The sequence below is a fragment of the Hemicordylus capensis genome, chromosome 3, assembly GCF_027244095.1.
Source record: "Hemicordylus capensis ecotype Gifberg chromosome 3, rHemCap1.1.pri, whole genome shotgun sequence".
Taxonomy (NCBI): domain Eukaryota; kingdom Metazoa; phylum Chordata; class Lepidosauria; order Squamata; family Cordylidae; genus Hemicordylus; species Hemicordylus capensis.
The window spans coordinates 232,004,683-232,010,682 of record NC_069659.1 but is presented as its reverse complement, the minus strand read 5'-3'; positions in this window follow the sequence as shown (position 1 = coordinate 232,010,682).

Below are 6,000 nucleotides of genomic sequence, written 5' to 3'. Positions count from 1 at the left end.
TTTGTTGATATACTCATTTTTATTTGCAGCAAGTCTTTTGTATGTGGGAGAGGAGGCAAGAACAGCTTATCCCACCTGAAGCCTGAAGTGGAACAATCCATTCTGCCACCTTAGGATTCTACCTCCCTATTCTGCTACATGTGCAGACCAGGTTAATATTTCCATCAGAAGAAAACTACATGACATTTCTCAAGTATATGAGATCAGAATATTATGCACCTTTATGGAAATTACTGGGTATTTCATAAGCAACTTAGATTCTCTTTTTAAACTTCCCCTACCCTTGGTGCAGTGGAGAAATGACTTGACTAGCAAGCCAAAGGCTGCTGGTTCAAAATCCTGCTGGTGTGTTTCCTAGACTATGAGAAACACCTATATCGGTCAGTAGTGATATAGGAAGATGCTGAAAGGCATCATCTCATACAGCACGGGAGATGGAAATGGTAAACCCCTCCTGTATTCTACCAAAGACAACCACAGGGCTCTGTGGTTGCCAGGGATCAACACCAACTTGATGGCACACTTTACCCTCACCAGAGGGTATTCACTGCCACAAGATGTGATGGTGGCCACTACCCTGGACAGCTTTAAGATGGGATTAGACAAATTCACAAAGGACAGATCTATCAGTGGCTACTAGTCACTATGGCTGTTTTCTACTTCCACATTCAAAGAAAGTATATGTCTTGCTGGGAAGCAGGAGAGGGATATTTGCCTACATATCCTGGATCTCGACTTTCCAGAAGCATCTGGTTGGCCACTGTGGGAAACAGGATGCTGGTCTAGATGGTCCTTTGGTCCATCTTTGGTCCATCTGGTCTTTTGATCCAGCAGAGCCTTTCTTATGTTCTTAAGTTACAGCTGCTAAGACGTGATGCCCAAGTCCATTACAGAATTATGAGTCGGGAAGCCCATAAGTCGCACCAACATAGACTGTTTGATTCCTGTACATTCTATAGCTGGAAGGCTAAAGATAATAAACTTCTGAAACATTTGGCAGTGCTGTGTAAATATGTGACATTTGCCAATTCTCTGACAAATTAATTGACTGTTGCAACAGTTTAATAACTGGGCTGATCTGAGAGGTGAGCTCAGGTACTGGATAAGGGTGACAGATGTTTTGCACTACCACCTTAGAGCCCTGCACGGATAGAGCATGGATCGAGTGTGTGACAACAAGAATGGAACCTGCTGGAGTGAGAGTTCAAAAGCAACCATAAGACACAGATTTTTAGCAGACAGGAGATGAATTTATGCTCTTTGATATATTTACTGGCTGGTCAATGAACAAAGGTGGCCTTTTTAAAGCAGCCCCAGACTTTGTAGAGCTGGTGTTTTGGGCTTGCTTGGGAACAAAACTCCTACCTGGTCTCTAGAAACTATTTTGTGCAGGCAGATGGAATGCCTATGGCTTGCTCTTTGCTGTTATTAATGCTCAAGGAAATGTGGTTGGAAGAATTCCATTATCTGAACCATAGGAAGGGGTTGGGAAAGCTCACGAGAAGCGGCAGACAAACCGTGGGTCTGTGGCTTCCTCATCACAGCTGTGGTTCAGAACAAGCTTGAGATTCTCCAATTTTTCAGCCATCGTCTGCCAAACGTAAAGACCTCAAATCATTCCCAGTTGTATGCATAAAAATAAATAGCATTTCTCATTCAGTCAGTGCCAATGCAATATGAGTAACTGAACAAGACCCACCATACACAAATATTACATCCAATGTAGCTCATTAATATGTTTTGTGTTGTGGTGTCTGTGAAATTTGCACAGTGACATCCACAGTCACACTAATCTGGGGCTATTTGTTATGTTGAGCCTCATCTCCCAAATCTGCTTGTTTACTGAAGTAAAATTCAATGCACATGGTGAAAGCTGAGGAAGCCAAGTAGAAATGTTAAGAAACATAATCCCGCATTCCAATTTCTTCAACTGTAATTTTGAACAAATTGAGTTTTTAGGCCTATAAGGCTGAGGGCCTCTTGGGAATGGCATTCCAGACGTTGATGCGAAATGTTCCCTCATGGTTGACATTACAGCCCAACATCCTATATCAAACACCCTCAATGTCGTTTTACATGTGTTTCCACATATCTCAGGGTAAGTGAGCTCTGTGTTTTTTGTTTAACATATGCTGGAGCAAAATTAGCTGTGGGAAGAAATGTTTAGTAAAAGCTCGGTTTGGATCTGTGCCACCGGTGTGTGCTGCTGAAGCAGGCCCTCAAGTAATACAGTAGAAAACCTTTGTAGGTTTGGAGAGTGTTGTCAAACATGTCTTTCTATGCTTTATTTGTGTCTTGGAAACAAACTTTCTGGCTGACAAAACTGTCTTCCTCCAGTTAGAAAGCACATGATCCTTTCTCCTATCCGTTTTTAATGGAGCAGAATACTCTAGATGATAATAATCTCATGCATTCCCTTATGGTTTAAGAAAGCATTTGTAATCTAGCAAGATAAGAGTTTATAGCCCCAGCTCAGCAAGGCACTATATAAGGGCTGATATAAAACTCTTGATCTAGTGCTTGACTTTTAGTGTGTGTTGAGCCAGTTCAGGATAGAGGCAGCCCCTATGGCTGTCATGAACCATACAAGGAGGTCTTGGCATGGATGATAGGGATGTGCAATTCGATTCATCCTTGAATTGATTGGGATTGAATTGGGGGCAATTTGCTGATTTGACCTCGAATCAAATCACCCGCAAAATAGAGGACCCAATTCAGGGTAGGGATATGCAGAACTGGTTCTATTTAAACAAGGTGCCCTCTCGACACCCCCCATTAGAAGTTTTTTAAAGGCAAGCAGGGTCCTTCCCTTTGCTTGTAAAAGAGAATCCTCATAGGATTCCCCTTTACAAGCATGCCACTTGAGCCAAATCAAACCTATTCCAAACCAGTTCCGCCTGGTTGAACCCTCGGGTTCAGCCCCCAAACCAGGGTCTGGTTCAAACCAGCTGGTGGGCTGGAGGGCTGGTTCAAATTTGGCTCGAATTCAAAGCAAACCACCAGAATCAGTTCTGTTCACACCCCTAATTCAGGGTTGAGAATCACCCCCAATTTGACCTGAATCAGTTCAGGTGATTCAAGCACCATTTTCAGGCCCAATTTGCTAGAAAAACAGGCCTCAAAATGGCACTTTTCCCCAGGGAGAGCTGGTCTACCAGTTGGGGATGGTGGATAAACCAGCCCTGTGTTCCAGACTTAGCACATCTGCCCACCTCAAAGGATGGTCTACTGGGTAGACCAGTCCTCCCAAGTGGGCAAATGTGCCAAATCTGGAGCAGGGGGTTGGTCTACCCATCAACCCCAACCAGTAGACCAGATCTCCTTGGGGAAATGGCACGATTTTTAGGCCTGTTTTTCTGGGGACAGCTGGTCTACCAATTGGAGTCTGAGGGCAGACCAGTCGCCACTCCAGACTTGGCACATTTGCCCACCTCAGAGGTCCACCCACTAGACCAGTAAAACAGGCCTCTAAAATGTCATTCGGTTCACCCAAATTGAATTGGGTGATTCGAGGGTGATTCGTCAAGACAGCCAGCCAAGCTGGCTGTTTTCAGCAATTCAATCTGATGATTCTGCGATTCAATTCAAGCTCAAATCTAATCGCAGAATTTGATAGGCACACACCTCTAATGGTTAGTGAACACCATGTTGTTGGTCTGGCTATTATTTATCTTTCTTTATGATGTTATAATTCAAGGTGATGCTATTATTTTGTTTAGTTGTGCAATATATCACTTATAAATTAAACAATAATTAAAATTATATAACTTGGTGGATGTTTTGTCATTGATTCTGAATAATTCTAAACCCCAACAACTGTCTATATGGATTTTCTTACAGATGCGTAACTAGGGCCCTCACTGCACTGCCATTTCATACTGTATTTACCCAAATCGAAGACAACTCTGAATTTAAAATGACCCCCTTAAATAGTAAATGGTAAATACAGGTCATACCTGTAAATACAGGTTATACCTGTATTTAAGGTATATTAGGGAGCTACCATATTATGCCTGTTTTAAAACAGTTGCACTGGCAGCTGATATGTTTCTGGGCAAAATACAAAGTGCTCATTATTACCTTTAAAGCCCTGAGCTGCTTAGATCCAGGTTACCTTAGACAGCTCCTCCTCCTGCATGATCCCCACTGCATGCTAAGGTCATCTGAGTGTGTGTGTGTGTGTGTGTGTGTGTGTAAATAAATGAATACCTGCATTTACTCAAAAGGAACAGATCTCTGAATTTAAGACAACTTCCCCATTTCTAATATTAAAAAAACCTTGGGGGGAAACCAGTCCTAGAATTCAGGTAAATACGGTAAATTACCCCTTTAATAAAGTAATGGAGCCAGTCACCTACTGCCATCATCATCACATGTCTTGGTCATTGAGAGACAATGATCTAACCCAGGGCTGCACAACTTCACTTCTCCAGCTGTTGTTGGACTATAATTCCCACTATCATCAGCCACAGTGGCCAATAGTCAGGGGTTATGGAATTGTCTGAATCTGCAGGAGGGCCAAAGCTGTGCAGCTCTGATCTAACCTAAGAGTTCTCAAATTTGGGTCCCTAGATGTTGGACTACAATGCCCATCATCCCCAGGCAAAATGGCCTGGGAATCCATGACCTAACCCAAGGGTGTTTGTTGCACTTAATGGCTGAGCAGGAATTTAAACCGAGGATGCACCAGTCCAAGTCCAAATATGTCCACTGACTATACCATCCTGTCTTTCAATGTTTGAACTTAGTTCTAGGCTAGGAAAACGGATCAATTCCTCTTTGTTATATGGAAAGATTGTGCCTTATATTTCCAGTTTGTGGCACCATTGTTTATCATGTGACACCAATATCAATTAAAAGACAGCTTAGGAATGGCAAGAACAAGATTTTTCTCAATGAGCTTTCCACTAATGATTATTATCCTGAAAGTTAGGCTGTAAGAGGAAAAAGAAGTAGGGAAACCACACCCATCACAAGATACATAGTTCCCAAGCCACCCCAGGCCAGTTTCTGCAATGTGTATTAGAAACTAGCAATGCTTCTGTTGCTTGGTACCCAGCTCCTTCATCTATATGTGCAATTTCTTAGGAGGTGGCATGGCAACTGGATGCTGGAGGTTTCATGCCTGCTGTTCTGCAACAATAGTAAGTACCCTAGGGGAGGTAGAATACATCTTATCACTGGGCTGTGGACCAAGAACAACACATAACTTCACTTGGGATAAACATAACCTATTGCAGGTTTGTGGGGCAATTTAGGTGTAGTGTGTCTAGCCTAAGTGAAAATCCAGAGTCTGCCAGCCCAGACAACAGAATCTACACTGGAAAATTTACACATTTCCTTCCCTCTAACTGCCCCTTGAGACTTGCCAAATTGTATCTTTCTGGATGTGAAAATGCCCAGTGTAGAACAACCCTTCTTTACTTTGAAACACAGGAAATTAAAAAAAACCCCAACAACTTTATAAGTCAGACAGGTTTACAATATGTTAAACAAGTATTTTCTCTGCCTACCCAATTATTCCAAGCTGCTCCCAAACTGAAAGTCTGTAGTTGCACCAGAAAGCAGCCGAAAGACTGTACAGTAGCTTCCATCTGCACCTGACACCTGCTTATGGACAGAAGCTGCTGTGAACACTGTGTGAGCTGACTGGGAGCAAAGACCAGCCATAAAGTTGTGAAACAAATGTGTCATAGAAAAGAATTGTTTAGAGGTATACTTCAAAACTCCTAGGGGTTCACCGTCTCTGGTTTAATATGTTAAACGTTTTTTTTTTTAGTATAGTCTGGGTTTTTAAACTTGTAATTGGGTCATTTTAATTGGTTTATTTTATAGTGTTCAATCTATTTTACTGTTTTGTGTTTAATTTTATACAGTTTTTATTGTTTTGTTGTTGTGAACCACTCTGAACAATACTGCACTGGAGGGGCAAAACATAATTTGGTTTTTTGTGTGGTTTTTTAAAATGAATGGATGGATGGACGTTTAATTGACATTTCA